Source organism: Gossypium hirsutum, chromosome D06 (assembly GCF_007990345.1).
Source record: "Gossypium hirsutum isolate 1008001.06 chromosome D06, Gossypium_hirsutum_v2.1, whole genome shotgun sequence".
NCBI lineage: Eukaryota > Viridiplantae > Streptophyta > Magnoliopsida > Malvales > Malvaceae > Gossypium > Gossypium hirsutum.
Window position 1 is genome coordinate 27,520,966 of NC_053442.1, and position 19,220 is coordinate 27,540,185.

Here is a 19,220-nt window from a genome sequence, read left to right on the forward strand (position 1 = left end):
ATGCTATGGGTGGAAACATGTTGGGAACATGTTGGCTTAGTGTGTTATGTTAGAAAGAATAAATAAAAGGGTTAGTAATTAAGTAATGAAAAGGGAGGGGTGATGAAAACAAAGTTGTCTCATCCATCCCCCCCCTCCATTTTGCCGTAACTAGACAAAGAAAAGAAAAAAGAAAGAAAGGGTGTTCATCCTTTAACACCTTGGCCGAAAATTTGAAGGAGGAAGGAAGAAGAAAGGTTGAAGAGATTCGGCCATGCATGTAACTAGGCTAAGGTATGTTTGATGATGTTCCATGAGATGCATGCATGTTTTAGTTGTTAGTTTGAGTTCTACCTAGCCCATGGTCTAAATCTTGCTATGTGATGGAGATGATATTCGGCCATGGGTGTTGTCTTTCTTGGTTGGTGTTTTGATGTTGTGGTGATGAGGCATGAAGATGATTGAGCTTGAGTGTTTAATAAAAAGGTTTGGATGTGAGAGTGTGTGAGGAGTAGAAATGAGGGGTCTTAGCAACTTCATGAAGGTTCGGCCATGGTGCTTCAATATTGCACTTGTGTTTAACCCTAGGATTAATTAGTTATATGGTTAGTATGGGTATGGGTGACCGAATATGAGAGCATGAATAGATGGAGAGTTTGGTGAATTGATATGTGGTAAATGTTAAGTGTTAAATGAAATGGAAATGATAGATTAATGTTGCACATTCGGCTATAGTTAGGCATGTTGATGATCTTATCTTGACTTAGATAATTAGGCATAAAAGGGTGGTAATGAGGTTGAGGTTGTTGAATGGTTAGTTGGGTAACAAATGAAGCATTCGGCCATCACTTGGGAGCTTATGTGATGTTGAGTTTAAAATTAGCAAAGGTGATTACCGAATGTCCAAGTATGCATATGCATGTGTGATTAGATTATTGATAGTATGGTAATTGCATGAGGTTATTAGCCGAATAGCTAAGAACATAAAGTAGCAAGATGAAAATTTTACCATGTCGTTTCGTATGTCATAAAATCATTAAAATGTGGATACCAATATATGTAGCAAAGCGGTTAAATGAGTTAATTTATTTGTTTAAGCTCAAGACTCTAAAGGAGAGGCGTCCAACAAGGGAAAATCGAAGGTCATCGAATAGCCGCCGAAATTGTTCGACCACATCCGAGGTAAGTTTTAAGCGATTAAACGTTGAGTAAATTCAATTATAATAGGACATGATGAGTTGATTTAATAAGATATGATGTGGCCATGATATGTTCTAAGCTCAAATGGTAAGTTCTTAAGTGTTTGAGCTTGGGAATTCAAGGGTAATTTGAAATAGTCTGCTTAGGACAGCAGCAGTAACGTGACTTTAGAAAATCACCATAAATTTATGGATTTGAATTAGAGGTTGAATGAGACATGAAATTAAAGCTTAATGAGTCTAGTTTATTATAAAAGAAACCGTGTAAGCAAAGGAATTTCCGATAATGAGATATTTAAAGTTGTGTGAGACGGTGTCAGAATGACTCCGAAATCCCCTGTTCGGTTTTTAGAAAATCATTATAAATTTTAAAAAAATGGTTATAAGATAAAATTTATATGCTTAGACTCCTTAATGAGTCTAGTTTCAAATGAAATCAAATACAACACATTTTGAATTCTGTAAAATGAGAAATTTGATTCTTAGTGAAGAGTGGTCAGATTAGTCAAACAGTGAAACAGGGGAAACTTTAAGAAAAATCTGGTATTGATTGGCCAAACCTAAAATTCTGGAAATTTTATGGATGGAAGCTATACGAGTCTATATTCAGGAAAAATTAACGGAAAGTGATTTGGAGTTTTGTAGCTCCAGTTATAAATAATTTAGCGACTATTGCTCAGGAAAAACAGCTTGTGCTGAATTTGAGATTATGTTGTGAACCTTGATAAACTTGTTTTAGTTGCTCATAAGCTATTGATTAAACCCATACTTGAATTCTAAATCGTGATATTGTAAGTTATGAGTATTCGAATATGAAATGATAGTAAGGCCTAATGGCCGATGTGATGAATGTGAAAGTGTATATATGTGATAAGGCCTAATAGCCGATGTGATGAATGTGAAAGTGTATATGTGTGATAAGGCCTAATGGCCGATGTGATGAATGTGAAAGTGTATATGTGTGATAAGGCCAAATGGTCGATGTGATGAATGTGAAAGTGTATATGTGTGATAAGGCCAAATGGCCGATGTGATGAATGTGAAAGTGTATATGTGTGATAAGGCCTAATAGCCGATGTGATGAATGTGAAAGTGTATATATGTGATAAGGCCTAATAGCCGATGTGATGAATGTGAAAGTGTATATAGTTGATGAATGTGAAAGTGTATATATGTAATAAGGCCTAATGGCCGATGTGATGAATGTGAAAGTGTATATATGTGATAAGGCCTAATGCCCGATGTGTGAATGTGAAAGTGTATATATGTGACAGGGCCGAGTGGCCAACGTGATGGATGTGAAAGTGCATAAATGTGATAAGTCCCGAAGGGCATTTGTGTCAGTACTATATCCGGGTTAAAACCCCGCAGGCTTTATGCGAGAATATTATCACTGATTAATGTCCTTAAGCTTCGTGCTTGTACTATATCCGAGCTCTAAAGACCCGATGACTACGTGTGGGGATTTTGTCCGGGTAAGACCCGATAACTTCATGTGGAGATTATGTCCGGGTAAGACTTCGTAATAAGAATTGCTTATAAATATATTCAATTCGAAAGGTTAAACAGGTATGTACTCCAAGTTTATATGTGAGCTTGATTTGCACTAAATCATAAGGTAGTTATGTGATGCATACGAGAGCAATCTATGAGACTATTCCTATGATTATGTGACATCGGATCAGTGTGAGAGGTGATGTGAAATCATACGATATATCTATGTCACATGAGCTCACTTTTATGTGAAAGTTTATCTGCTTATTGTATATGATGAGATGTGCATATTCGGTATAGGGATGGTATGCCCGAAGGAAGAGTGAAATAAAAATACGAACAACTATGTTATAATTTGATTGTTATCTGTTGACACTGCTTAAAACTTACTAAGCATTGTAATGCTTACTCCGTTTACTCTGTTTCCTCTGTTTTATAGATCTCATTGCGAAGCTACAGGCTCGGGGATCGTCAGCAACTAGTCACACTATCACTATCCACTGTTTGGTACTGCTACGTTTCGGATTGTCTTATGGCATGTATAAAATAGACTAGTGGCGGAAGAATATTTTGGTTAATGTATATAGCCATGCGAAAATGGCTTATATATATTTGAGCATAATGTTATAATCATTTGGTATGGAATGGTTAATCACTATCATAATTTGTGCTATTTATGCTAAAAGAGCTAGTTGAATCATGGAAACTATGAAATAGGTAAAGTCTACCTTAAAGGCAGATGCTGGCAGCAGCAGTGATGTAGATTTGGAAAATCACTAAAAATAGTAGGATTTGAATTAAATAATGAATAAATTATGTAAACGAACCTTGATGAATCTATTTTCATAGGAAAGTAACGAAACGATCATATGGACAGTATGTTAAGAGATATTCAGGTTCTCGTGAGACAGGGCCAGAACAGTTTCTGGATTCCCTGTTCCGACTTTGGAAATTCATTATAAATTAACCAGAGATAATTAGGATCCATTCCATATATGTATAGATTCCTCTCTGAGTCTAGTTTCTATAGAAACAAACGGCATCAGTATTGAAGCTCTGTGCAGGGAGATATCCAAGTCGTAATGCACAAAGGTCAGTGTAGTCGATCCCTGTAACATGGGAGACTTTGACTAATAAACTGTACTAATTGGCCCGACCAAAAATTCTAGAAAAAAATTTGTAGATGGGCATATGAGTCTAGTTTCAGGGAAAATTTATGGAACTGGATTTCGAGTTTTAGAAGTCAAGATATGATTTTTTAAGCGACTAGTACGCAGACTGGCAGCTTGTCTGGGAAATTTTTTTTAAGTGGTTTGAAGTCTGTTAACACCTCGTGTTCGACTCCGGCGACGGCCTCGGGTTCGGGGTGTTACATTTGATTGGTATCAGAACTACGGTTTAGTCGGTTCTAGGACTAACGTAGCACGCGTGAGTCTATTTATACATGCCATAAAGTGATAAAATGATAGTGTGATGATTTTTTGGCTATTAAAATGTGTTTGCTGTATTGTAATGAATCTTGATCCCGATCGAGCTGTAGCAAGCTTCTGACTATGAGAATTTGCGATATAACTTCACTTAGATATGCCTAAATTATTAAGTTGATCAGGTACGTATCATGTACTCGTATTTGAATTTCGATTTGGATTGAATTATAAGGGTATAAGTGATGCAATTTTGAAGGAGTGTTATGACTATAAATGTGATTTTTGTATGTGGCCATGGAACTGGAAGTTGAATGGTCGATAAGCATGTTGTGTTTGTATTCAAGTAATGTAAATGATATACTAATGTGTATTGCTATATGTGTATATGTATGTAGAGACGAAATCGTCGAATGTAAAAGGGCAGTGAAGCGTATAGAGTGGTTGGTTTTCAGCACTAAGTGTGCGGGCAATAAGTGTTCACGGTTGTGAGATTGGCACTAAGTGTGCGGGCAATAAGTGTTCACGGTTGTGAGATTGGCACTAAGTGTGCGGGCTTGAAATGCATGGCACTAAGTGTGCGAGTTTAAAGTACATGGCACTAAGTGTGCGTGGTTGATTATTAAGCACTATGTGTGCGAACCCACTATATATATATATATTTTCTATCAATTATTTATATTAAGGGTGCGACCTTACCGAGTCGATTTCGGACAGCGGAAAGGGGTAAGTTCTTGAGTAATAGAGCTTAAATTATGATTTGATTAGATCATGTTTTAAGCAAATCAAAATCATGCTCTTTGTGTGTGGCTATTGAGCCGAAATTGCAAAAATGATAAGTGTCTTGTGTTTGAGTTTTGCTAATGAAAATGAAATACGAATGTGTCATGAATTATTGTTAAATGTGCATGGTTATTCGAATGATGTCCGGGCTAAGTCCCGAAGGCTTTGTGCTAAGTGACCATATCCGGACTAAGATCCGAAGGCATTGGTGCGAGTTACTAAATCCGGGCTAAGTTCCGAAGAGCATTCGTGCTAGTGATATATCCGTGCTAAATCCCGAAGAGCAATCATGCTGGTGACGTGTATTCGGGCCTTCGTGCCTAGTAGGCTTCGTGCCGGTAATTTGAGCAAAGTTTAAGTATTCATTACTATACGAATTCAAATTTAAATGAGATGATATGTTTAAAAGTGTACATACATGATGTTTATAGACTTGGTTAAGTCATATCAATGTGTATTAACGAATGAATAAGAGCCCTATGTATGTGAATAATTAGAGGCACTGTGTGTGTGCGAATTCCTTTAACCGAGCACTATGAGTGCGAGATCGGTCAGTAGGTACTAAGTGTGTGAAGTGGAATTCATGTAAGACCTCGTTTGGGACGAAGGCATTGATTTGAGATAGTGTGTAAGACCATGTCTAGGACATGGCATCGGCTCGATATGTGAGAATATGTAGGACCATATCTAGGATATGGCATTGTAAGAGCTATATGTGCTATTGCTGAATGGACACTATTTTGTTGATCTTGTTCAAGAAATTATTTTGATTAAGTTTCGACATTCGAAAGTTTGAAAGAATTTTTGATGAATGTTGATAATTTTGGATATACGAGTTATGCGCTAGAATAAATCTCATGCCAGAGTATTATATTAGGCTTTATGCCTATTCGACTGTATACGGGTAACGTTAACTATGATTGAATGTGCTAAATGAACTAAATGTTCAGGTACGTGGAAGTTGACTTTTCTTTTGGAAATGAGTTAAGTTGAATATTGAGATGTGATAAAGTTATAAAGGATATTTATTGGGATGTTTGAGTATATGTGTACTTTTGGTCAGATTACAGCTTATACATGAATGAAAATGTGGGTTACAAATATGTGGGTTGATGATGTGAATTATACATGTTAATATGTGCTTAATATGTGTTTGAAATGCATTTGTGAATTAAATTAAGTGATTATTGCTTATGAGATCAAGAAAATGAGATATATGTGCATACTTGCAGAAATGTTTATGTATTTGTCTTAGGATAAGAAAATGATTTTACGGATCGATGCGAAATCAGTAATGAATTACAATTGTTATCAATGAGCTAATGTTTATATGGATATAATTCAATAAGAGGACGTTATCCTAAACTATGCATCGGTAGAAATTTTCAGGGACGAAAATTTCTTGAGTGGGGGAGAGTTGTGACAGCCCAAAATTGACCCTAGTCGGGAAGTGGTTTCGGGACCACAAAACTGAGTCATACTAATAATTAGCCATCATATTTGATGCTTATTATATGTATATATGCATGTGTGAAAATTTCATGCTTGAATTTTGTTAATTGTAAGTGAATTTTATTAAATAGGACTTATGTGAGAAAATTTAGAAATGTGCTAGGCAAATGTGAAGTGGCCTATTAATGCATGTTATGAAAATGATGGGTTTGCATGTCAAATTACCCAAAATTTGAGCTAGTGGCTAGCCATGCTATGGGTGGAAACATGTTGGGAACATGTTGGCTTAGTGTGTTATGTTAGAAAGAATAAATAAAAGGGTTAGTAATTAAGTAATGAAAAGGGAAGGGTGATGAAAAAAAAGTTGTCTCATCCATCCCCCCCCCCCTCCATTTTGCCGTAACTAGACAAAGAAAAGAAAAAAAAAAAGAAAGGGTGTTCATCCTTTAACACCTTGGCCGAAAATTTGAAGGAGGAAGGAAGAAGAAAGGTTGAAGAGATTCGGCCATGCATGTAACTAGGCTAAGGTATGTTTGATGATGTTCCATGAGATGCATGCATGTTTTAGTTGTTAGTTTGAGTTCTACCTAGCCCATGGTCTAAATCTTGCTATGTGATGGAGATGATATTCGGCCATGGGTGTTGTCTTTCTTGGTTGGTGTTTTGATGTTGTGGTGATGAGGCATGAAGATGATTGAGCTTGAGTGTTTAATAAAAAGGTTTGGATGTGAGAGTGTGTGAGGAGTAGAAATGAGGGGTCTTAGCAACTTCATGAAGGTTCGGCCATGGTGCTTCAATATTGCACTTGTGTTTAACCCTAGGATTAATTAGTTATATGGTTAGTATGGGTATGGGTGACCGAATATGAGAGCATGAATAGATGGAGAGTTTGGTGAATTGATATGTGGTAAATGTTAAGTGTTAAATGAAATGGAAATGATAGATTAATGTTGCACATTCGGCTATAGTTAGGCATGTTGATGATCTTATCTTGACTTAGATAATTAGGCATAAAAGGGTGGTAATGAGGTTGAGGTTGTTGAATGGTTAGTTGGGTAACAAATGAAGCATTCGGCCATCACTTGGGAGCTTATGTGATGTTGAGTTTAAAATTAGCAAAGGTGATTACCGAATGTCCAAGTATGCATATGCATGTGTGATTAGATTATTGATAGTATGGTAATTGCATGAGGTTATTAGCCGAATAGCTAAGAACATAAAGTAGCAAGATGAAAATTTTACCATGTCGTTTCGTATGTCATAAAATCATTAAAATGTGGATACCAATATATGTAGCAAAGCGGTTAAATGAGTTAATTTATTTGTTTAAGCTCAAGACTCTAAAGGAGAGGCGTCCAACAAGGGAAAATCGAAGGTCATCGAATAGCCGCCGAAATTGTTCGACCACATCCGAGGTAAGTTTTAAGCGATTAAACGTTGAGTAAATTCAATTATAATAGGACATGATGAGTTGATTTAATAAGATATGATGTGGCCATGATATGTTCTAAGCTCAAATGGTAAGTTCTTAAGTGTTTGAGCTTGGGAATTCAAGGGTAATTTGAAATAGTCTGCTTAGGACAGCAGCAGTAACGTGACTTTAGAAAATCACCATAAATTTATGGATTTGAATTAGAGGCTGAATGAGACATGAAATTAAAGCTTAATGAGTCTAGTTTATTATAAAAGAAACCGTGTAAGCAAAGGAATTTCCGATGATGAGATATTTAAAGTTGTGTGAGACGGTGTCAGAATGACTCCGAAATCCCCTGTTCGGTTTTTAGAAAATCATTATAAATTTTAAAAAAATGGTTATAAGATAAAATTTATATGATTAGACTCCTTAATGAGTCTAGTTTCAAATGAAATCAAATACAACACATTTTGAATTCTGTAAAATGAGAAATTTGATTCTTAGTGAAGAGTGGTCAGATTAGTCAAACAGTGAAACAGGGAAAACTTTAAGAAAAATCTGGTATTGATTGGCCAAACCTAAAATTCTGGAAATTTTATGGATGGAAGATATACGAGTCTACATTCAGGAAAAATTAACGGAAAGTGATTTGGAGTTTTTTAGCTCCAGTTATAAATAATTTAGCGACTATTGCTCAGGAAAAACAGCTTGTGCTGAATTTGAGATTATGTTGTGAACCTTGATAAACTTGTTTTAGTTGCTCATAAGCTATTGATTAAACCCATACTTGAATTCTAAATCGTGATATTGTAAGTTATGAGTATTCAAATATGAAATGATAGTAAGGCCTAATGGCCGATGTGATGAATGTGAAAGTGTATATATGTGATAAGGCCTAATAGCCGATGTGATGAATGTGAAAGTGTATATGTGTGATAAGGCCTAATGGCCGATGTGATGAATGTGAAAGTGTATATGTGTGATAAGGCCAAATGGTCGATGTGATGAATGTGAAAGTGTATATGTGTGATAAGGCCAAATGGTCGATGTGATGAATGTGAAAGTGTATATGTGTGATAAGGCCTAATAGCCGATGTGATGAATGTGAAAGTGTATATATGTGATAAGGCCTAATAGCCGATGTGATGAATGTGAAAGTGTATATAGGTGATAAGGCCTAATAGCCGATGTGATGAATGTGAAAGTGTATATATGTAATAAGGCCTAATGGCCGATGTGATGAATGTGAAAGTGTATATATGTGATAAGGCCTAATGCCCGATGTGTGAATGTGAAAGTGTATATATGTGACAGGGCCGAGTGGCCAACGTGATGGATGTGAAAGTGCATAAATGTGATAAGTCCTGAAGGGCATTTGTGTCAGTACTATATCCGGGTTAAAACCCCGCAGGCTTTATGCGAGAATATTATCACTGATTAATGTCCTTAAGCTTCGTGCTTGTACTATATCCGAGCTCTAAAGACCCGATGACTACGTGTGGGGATTTTGTCCGGGTAAGACCCGATAACTTCGTGTGGAGATTATGTCCGGGTAAGACTTCGTAATAAGAATTGCTTATTAATATATTCAATTCGAAAGGTTAAACAGGTATGTACTCCAAGTTTATATGTGAGCTTGATTTGCACTAAATCATAAGGTAGTTATGTGATGCATACGAGAGCAATCTATGAGACTATTCCTATGATTATGTGACATCGGATCAGTGTGAGAGGTGATGTGAAATCATACGATATATCTATGTCACATGAGCTCACTTTTATGTGAAAGTTTATCTGCTTATTGTATATGATGAGATGTGCATATTCGGTAAAGGGATGGTATGCCCGAAGGAAGAGTGAAATAAAAATACGAACAACTATGTTATAATTTGATTGTTATCTGTTGACACTGCTTAAAACTTACTAAGCATTGTAATGCTTACTCCATTTACTCTGTTTCCTCTGTTTTATAGATCTCATTGCGAAGCTACAGGCTCGGGGATCGTCAGCAACTAGTCACACTATCACTATCCACTGTTTGGTACTGCTACGTTTCGGATTGTCTTATGGCATGTATAAAATAGACTAGTGGCGGAAGAATATTTTGGTTAATGTATATAGCCATGCGAAAATGGCTTATATATATTTGAGCATAATGTTATAATCATTTGGTATGGAATGGTTAATCACTATCATAATTTGTGCTATTTATGCTAAAAGAGCTAGTTGAATCATGGAAACTATGAAATAGGTAAAGTCTACCTTAAAGGCAGATGCTGGCAGCAGCAGTGATGTAGATTTGGAAAATCACTAAAAATAGTAGGATTTGAATTAAATAATGAATAAATTATGTAAACGAACCTTGATGAATCTATTTTCATAGGAAAGTAACGAAACGATCATATGGACAGTATGTTAAGAGATATTCAGGTTCTCGTGAGACAGGGCCAGAACGGTTTTTGGATTCCTTGTTCCGACTTTGGAAATTCATTATAAATTAACCAGAGATAGTTAGGAGTCATTACATATATGTTTAGATTCCCCTTTGAGTCTAGTTTCTATAGAAACAAACGGCATCAGTATTGAAGCTTTGTGCAGGGAGATATCCAAGTCGTAATGCACAAAGGTCAGTGTAGTCGATCCCTGTAACATGGGAGAATTTGACTAATAAACTGTACTAATTGGCCCGACCAAAAATTCTAGAAAAAAATATGTAGATGGGAATATGAGTCTAGTTTCAGGTAAAATTTACGGAACTGGATTTCGAGTTTCAGAACTCAAGATATGATTTTTTAAGCGACTAGTACGCAGACTGGCAGCTTGTCTGGGAAATTTTTTTTAAGTGGTTTGAAGTCTGTTAACACCTCGTGTTCGACTCCGGCGACGGCCTTGGGTTCGGGGTGTTACAAATTGTTTTCATAAAGAGTATACAAAAAGTGTTTTCAATCATGGTACTTATTGTGGACTGGCTCCATGATTAAGTAATTGCGAATTATCAGAACGATACTTCAGGACATAATTGCAATTACTAGAACCTAATTGTATATGTTCGATTCGTCCCTCTGCTAGCTCAGCAAAAGCTCAATCGGACTATATTTGAATCAAAAGAAAATTCTATGACTTTGGAAATAATTTAATTGAGTTGATTTATTCGATGTGGAATTAAATTAGGTGATCGTGAGAATTATTCAATTAGAGAATTTGATTAAAGAATTTTCTTGAAAAATTAATTTGGAAAATCTATGTGATTTTTCGAAAAATTAATTTTGATCAAGTAAAATTAAATTAATCAAATTAATTAAAATTAATATGATATTTTTGGAAATTAATTTTCAAGTCAGACAATTGGCCCAATGGATAATTGAACTTGAATTGGACTTGAGATCGTAAATTGAGCCTAGGAGCCCAAAACACCAAGACCCAAAAACTGGTCGAACCGGGCCCGGTATGTAAAACTAGGACGACGGTCCAGATAACACCCTATACCCGGCCTAGCCGCCAAGCTTAAATATCAGAATGTCACACCACCGTCTCATGTCATACTCATTAAATTGTCACATTATTAAGAAATCATCCTCTTTATCAGTGATCTTATAAAATTTTAGTCAAACATATATCAATAATAATTAGAACATGCCAAACATTCTTCAAATAAACTTATAGTAATAATTGAACATGCATTAGGATCACTTAGCAAAATTTCCAAGACAATCACGTAGGTATCGATACTAGAACATGAGTATAGATATTTTCCTTGCACGATATCGATACCGTATGGAAAATCGGTACCAAATTTTTGTTTCTCATTTAAAATCAAAACACAAGAAAATATCGATACCATTGAGAAAGTATCGATAAAATTACCCCTAAGTATCGATACTCATGATAGGGTATCAATACCAATTTAAGATTCTGGCTTCCTGCACATTTCAAAATCATAGAGGTATCATTTTTACAACACAAATATCGATACCTTTGTTTCATACCTGAGAAATATAACATACATAAGTATAAAAATCCTTCCAACTCATCATGCTATCATAACATCATCAAATAAACATCTAAATGGCCATAATAATAGTCTCAAACATCGATAATAAGTCCGAGCAATAATCAACGTGATACGAAACAAATCTCATAAACTTAGGAACAAATAGTCTATGGAAGTATCCAAAATCTCATGGAAAAACTAGCACAAAGTTTACCATATTGCCTTATTCCCGAAACATAAGCGAATAAATAATTAACACCTACGAGAAATAGATAATAAACTTGCTTGGATCACCCCTCGGAACCACACCGCTCACACCGACACTTAACTAATCTGTAATGGTTTAAAAAGAGTGGGTGAGCTTAACTAGCTCAATGAATGCTCAGAATAAACACAATGTACACACAATATTAAAGGTTAAACATGAGCATATTACAACACCTTCACAACCATGTTCTAATCGAGTCAAAATAACATATTCACTTTTCATTAAGTCATAAAACTAATATATACTCCTACATGCAATTACACTTAACTCACTTATATATATAATTCATTTAACAATAATTCATCAAGACTAAATGACGTATACATGCTTTAATAACCCCTAAGTCTAGCTGATAAATTCACATGCATTCACAAATTAAATGGAAATGATCCAAACCACAATTACATACACAATTTACTATAAGAACATACTAACATTTTCATGAAACTTAAATAGACTCATTTAACATATTATTCGCATGTTTTTGCATCCATCTCATATCGTATTATTATAGCATGTAAGATCACATTTAAATTATAATTTGCATAGCAACCACATACTCATTTAGGTATACATCACATTGCATATATATACATTTTAAGGTAATTTGGAACTTGAGCTATGAAACATAAAAGAGAGCTCTGTCATCACTCATCGGATTCATGGATCTCCAACACACCACATAGACTCATAGAGTCAAACATGTCCCAAAAGTGAAGCTAAAGCTAACACTCTCCAGTATACCAAACATGTCCTGTTGAATGGAGCTTAACACACATTCCCTTATTACTCTATCATGTCCCAAGGCTTCAACGCCCAAATTACAAAACACATATAGGTGAGTACTCACAATCCTATGGCATGCCAACTATATCCAATGGTCTCATAAGGTTACAAGGCCAAAATATCAACAATTACACAATTTTAATTACTGATTTAATGCATATAATCTCTGTTCATATTCATCAATTCACATTACAAACTTGTACACAATGTATGCTTATCGAATTAACATGTAATTACACTTAAAGTGCCACAATAATGCTCATTGAGTCATTACGTATCCAACCACATATGAGTGATTTAAAATCAGTTTATCACATACATGACCTGTTGCATTAGCATTACATTCCATAACTCAACACATACGTACTTATCGTTTTTTGCACACTTTCACTGCACTTTTATATTGCTAACACAACATCATCACTATTATTCAGCATATTTAATATGCCCACAACACAATACAATTCACAATAGTCATCACACATGTCTCATATCACAATATCGCATCATAGTAATCAATCCATAAATATTCTCATAATCACATAATTTACCAAAAATAGAACGAGGGAAATAGAATCAGAACTTAGTATATGGATTTAGGCTATTCCTAAGCTCCCAATTAAAACTATGAATCGTGTCTACTAGTAGTGATTCCAAACACTCATCGATTACGTTTTCACTGAAAAGCCGAAAGCTTAAACTAGCTTTTCCTTGCCTTTTACCTTTCTCGAAAAAGGTTCCAATGGTTTTTACACTTCGACAAAGTAAATCACACAACAATACAATCAACATTCAACCAAAGACTTACTTAAACCAACCAAAAATGCAAGTCTAAGCTATATTCCTGATGAAACTAAAATTTTGACTAACAAACTTGAAACTCAAACATCTTCTTCTATACTTAATCTTTTCACCTAAAACCAATTACGTTCATCTTATAATTGACCTACGACTAATTCCCAACCTTTAAACTACAATAAAATACTCAATTTATAGTATCGAGTTTTTCGACATGTTTTATGGTTATTTTTCAAAAATTGATTAAAACTTAAGAAATCTTTAATGAAACTTCAAAATAAGTTTAGAAACCTCTTAATCATGTCAAAACTGATTGAAAAATACTTTGAAACCATATTTTTACTCAAAATCCCGAAATCCACTGTTAACGAGCTAATTTTTTGCTTTTACTCAACATACGATTTAATGGCTAAAAACTTGGTTTTAAAGACTAAATAATATTTAAAACTAATGGGAAGATGAAATGTTACCTTAGTTGATGAAAAATTAAGAGTTTTATCAAAAACCCCAAAAAACCTGAAAGCTTGGCAATGGAGAAAATTATGGTGTTTTTGGATGTTTCTCTTAACTTCTATGGAGGTTTATGACTAGGAGGATGATAGAAATCAAAGGAATAGAGTTTAGGAATCAAAACTTGAATGAGAAGAACTTGGGAAAAAAAGGGCATCAACCACAAAGGATGGGAGAAATTTAACATGACCTTAATACAAATGGAGGGGAAAGTAAGATATTTTAAAGCTTTGGTTTAATTGCCTTTTAAAAACTCACAATTTAGACCTTTTTACAAATCAGTTCTTATTTCAAAATTAAAGGTATTTAAAACTCATTTTCAAAAATTGATTTAATTTTCTAAAAACCATAGTAAAAAACATTACCGATAAACCATGTCGCAAAATTTTGAACACTCTAAAGCTAAAATTCCTAAATTATCCTTAAAACTCTTAGGCCCTATTTTAGAGTGTTATAGTCCAACTAGTGGCTAGATCGAACCGGTCAGGTTGTCATTGACCTGGACCAAACCAGTAGTAGCCGAACCGGCTCAGGGTGCTGTAAGGGTGTCACACTTGCATCACTGGACACAGTAGTGCCAACGACTGCAACGGCGGTGTCTCGATAGCCGGCGACAGTTGGTCTTCGATGGTTGAGTAGTGAAAGAGTTACACTCCTATTGGGACTCTATGAAAGAATTTAATTTCAGATTAACTATTCCAAAAATAAAATTATTGCTATAGTTTAATATTAAAATAAAATTAATACTTATGTTAATAGTATTTTATTAATTTAATATTAAAGTGATTATCTTAATATTAAATTAAATTAAATTTTTATCTTATGGATAAACATTCTATTATTTTAAAAAGATTAAATTTAATATTAAAGTGATTAAGTTTTATCATAGTTGAGCTCTCTAAACTCTTCCTATATAAAGAGAGCCTTGGGTCATTATTTGACACACTTGAATTCAAGAGAAAGTTGTAGAGAGAAAATTCTCTAAAGAGATTATTTTAGAAAATTTCTAGAGATATTTTTTATTTTTACAACTTGACCCAAAAGTTTAGAAAAATTATGAAATTACTCTACTAGTAATTTTTCTGAAAAATTTTCTGATTCAAAGTGAGCCAATACTCAACAGACGTGAGCTTGAGGATAGCGTAGAAGACAACTCAATAACGTGCTTATCCTAGACGAATCAAAAATATATAATTTTGATTAAGTGTTTATTACTTAAGATATCACAACCAAGATCTTGTTTTGGAAAATTTTTTAAAACTTTGTTTTCCCTAAATTTATTTTTCGCTGCGTTTTCCAAACCCGTTTTTTCCAACATAATAAAGTTTGATTCCTTCTCTCTGCCACGCCATTTTGTTGAGGAGTTCCTAACATGGTTAATTAGGATGGTACCATATTCTCAATGAGATACCCTAAGAACTCATCCGATAAATATTCCTTACCTCGATCAAACCGAAATGTCTTTATAGGTAAACCTAATTGTTTCGCCACTTCTGTTGAAAACCTCTTTGAATTTCACTTTTGCGATGGGTTAGGTATACATACTCATATCTAGAATAATTGACCTAATGTAAATTGTAGTAGTTATTTTGGTCATTTCCACATTTAACGAGCTTGTTTTATTGGCATTTTAATAATAATTATTGCATATGCAGTATTTAGGCTTAGTAACTAAAAGTTAACAAAATAAGCATTTTACGCATTTTCTGCCATGACAATGATCCGTAAGACTAACTTGAGCCTTTTGAGTGACTAATGGGCTATTGAAGTGTGTAGGATGCCAATTTGGGTCCAAAACTACAAGGAACGATGGTTGTAGCACGACACAAACATCCTATGGCGTGACACAACGTTGTAAAGCATTCAAGGTAAGCATGACGCACTACATCCCAACGAGGCGTGCTTGCAATCCCGACGAGGTGTGTTGGACGTCCCGACGATGCGACTTGGTGCAGAAGAAAGGGGGATGAACACATGGCATGACACTTTTGGAAATTTTTCATATTGGGCCCTAGATTTTAGCATAATATTTTATTTATTAGAATCCCAAAAGTGTAGGTAGGTTAAGTGGTCACCAAGCAACTTGTAACCAATAAATAGACACCTTAGGGATAGACAGAAGTCGTTCTAGACAATTTTTCTATTCAGTTTTAGTTTTCTTTTCATGATTGTGTAGTCAAAACTTTGCTATTCTAATGTGAAGACAATAACAAGCGGAGATTGCTCCAGAGCCGTGCTTCAATATAATTATCAATGAGCATTCTCCTATCTCTTCCTTTATTCTTTTATTTATGCTTCACTAACTTGATCGCTTAACTGTTGCATGAATACTAGAATAATTTCTTGTGCTTTATTTCCTATCTTGCATGATTCATTAATTAAACTAATTAATTAATCAAGTCGATTAATTAACAACATAATAAGGGTTCATAATAGATTAGTTGGTGTAAATTATGTGTTCTTAAATTGTTAGGCTTGATAACCTTAATAAGTAATCATAGAGGAGATGAAACGGGAGATAAATCGAACCGAGTAAATCGTAGTTATCCGGACGAAGAAAGTGAGGTCGAGAAATAAGCGAGTATCCACCAATTAATTAATTAGTAAAGTCGGGAGGTAATATTAGTTAATTAATAGATAATTCATATTAGAGCTCGAATTCTAAAATTAGTTAATCTTTTGTTTATTAATTAGGGATTTAATCGATCATAGTCTAGAGGCTCGCATTGTCGACACTAGGAATAGGAAAATTCATTAGGTTAATTTAGGTTTAGTAATTTAATTATTTTAATAAATATTTTAATTTGGATTCACACTACTAATTCGTGACTCGATTATATTAGTAATTACTTTCTATAATTTATTTAATATTAATTTCTCTAATTAGCAATCCCTTGGGTACGATCATTTAAATACTTACTGGTGTTCTGTTGGAACATATACTATATTACAATTTGACCTGTATGCTTGTGAACACTGCCAATTTAATTTTATATATTTTTTCTGTGATATTTAACTATAAACGATAACACTTTTATAGGTGGTCAATAATTATCTTTAATGGTTACGTAATAATTGTAACAGCCTTTTGCATTAACATTCATGGGGCCACACACATTAGTGTGCACAAAATTTATGGGTTTCATGGCCCTCATTCTTTTTACATTAAAAGATCGCTTAGTCATCTTACCTTCGAAGCAAGATTCACATTATGGAAGTTCAACTTCCTTAAGTGAACTTAATGTGCAATATTTCACAAGTCTAGTGATTCTTTCTTGGGTAATATGACCAAGTCTCAAGTGCGAAATGTACGCCTCATTAGAGTGAGAAGTTTTAAAAATTTTATTAGATAGCTCAATTTCAAGCAATACACACATCTTTTATTTGATAAAATATATATTATTAGACATCCATCCATTATAGATAATAGTACGAATTCTAATATTACAACACTATTATTAAAAGTCACGGTCAAACCGTCTTTAAAATAACATGCAATTGAAATTTGTTACATAGAAAAAGTCTTTCAAAATAATATTCTTAAAATTATCAAAATAAAGATGTACATATCCCACTGCTTTAGCGCCACACTTTTTTCATTGCCAGTCTACAACAATAGGCTTTTATATCTAAGATCTTTCGTTTCCTCAAACCCTTATAGAAAAACACATATATGGTTAGTGACTCTAAAATCAATGACTTAGTGGAGTATCGAATCTTCCACTAAGAAAATTTCTATCTTAAAGAGTTTCATACCTTTGCTTTTAGTGGCTTGGTAATCCTTCCACTCTTTTTAGTTGGCCTTGAAATGCCTTTTCTTGTTGCAGAAGAAACATTTAGACTTAGATACATCATTAGGCTTTTTTCTTCTCTTCCTTTCCACTTTAGGTGGCCTAAAAGACTTAGCCTTGTTCCTTTTATCATGTTTTCTCCTTTAAAGGAAGTAATTTCTAAGTTTGGTTTTGCTTTTTGAACTAGTTGGTCGCTATTCAACATCAACTCATAGGATTCTTGTAATGACTCAAAAGCCAGTGGTGTTGAAAAGTGAGGTTTTAAGACCCTATTTCCATAAACTGAACTCGTAAATATTTTTATTAAATATTTACGGAGTTAGGATTGAAGTGAATTGAAATTTGGTCGAGTAAGTTTATGGAATTAGGGCTTAATTTGAGTACAAGGACTAAATCACGTAAGTGATATAAGTGTGAATTGTTATGGATTTGTAATTAGATCTTATTATAAGGGCCTTAGATGGAAAATAAACCTCAAATAAAGGAATGGATGGTCGGTTAATGTATTAATATGTATGTTTATTGTAGAAAAATATTATAAAAATAAAACATTAAACAAAAACATAATAAAACAAATAGCATAAGTGGATTGAAAGAGAAAGCAAATTTCTCTTCATTTTCTAAACTTTTGAAGCAAAGAAACAAGGGAGAAAGATGAATGGCCTTGGGGTTTTAAGGTTTCCAAGCTTAATTGTTAGTCAATTTAGTCATTTTTCTTGTAATTTTTATGTTTTTAGAATCCCGATAGCTTAAGCTAGTTGACCCATGCCTATTTATTTATACTGTTAAAGATTTAGAATGTTTCCATTGATGTATAGTTGAAGTTCTAGGGAGTAATTTGATAGATTTTAGGTTTAAAATTGAAAAAGGACTAATTTGTAAAGTAAATTGATGATTTTGTTCAACAGGGACTAAAGTGAATAAATTTCAAAATTAGTGGTAAAAATGAAAAATAAGAGGTCTTATAGGGACTCAAGTAAATTTGGCATTGGAAAATTGAGGTTAAAATTTGAAGTTATTTTAGTTTCAGTCTTAGGGACTAAATTAAATAAAATGAAAATATTTCATAAATTAGAAACTGAATGCAAAATTTGGTTGTGTATTGATGAAATGCCTTCTTTTTTTAATTCGTAGCCAACGTCAACCCGGATCCCTCAAAAAACAAAGGACAAGATAAAGTTGTCAACAAATAGTTCGGAGTTCACGATTTGTGTTTCTATAATCTGAACTATCTCAATTATTGCATTTTACATTACTTTGCATGCTAAGGTATCAAGGTGAGTTAGTTGTGAAAGAAATGTTTTGAATTAAATGAAATTGATTGGTTGTGA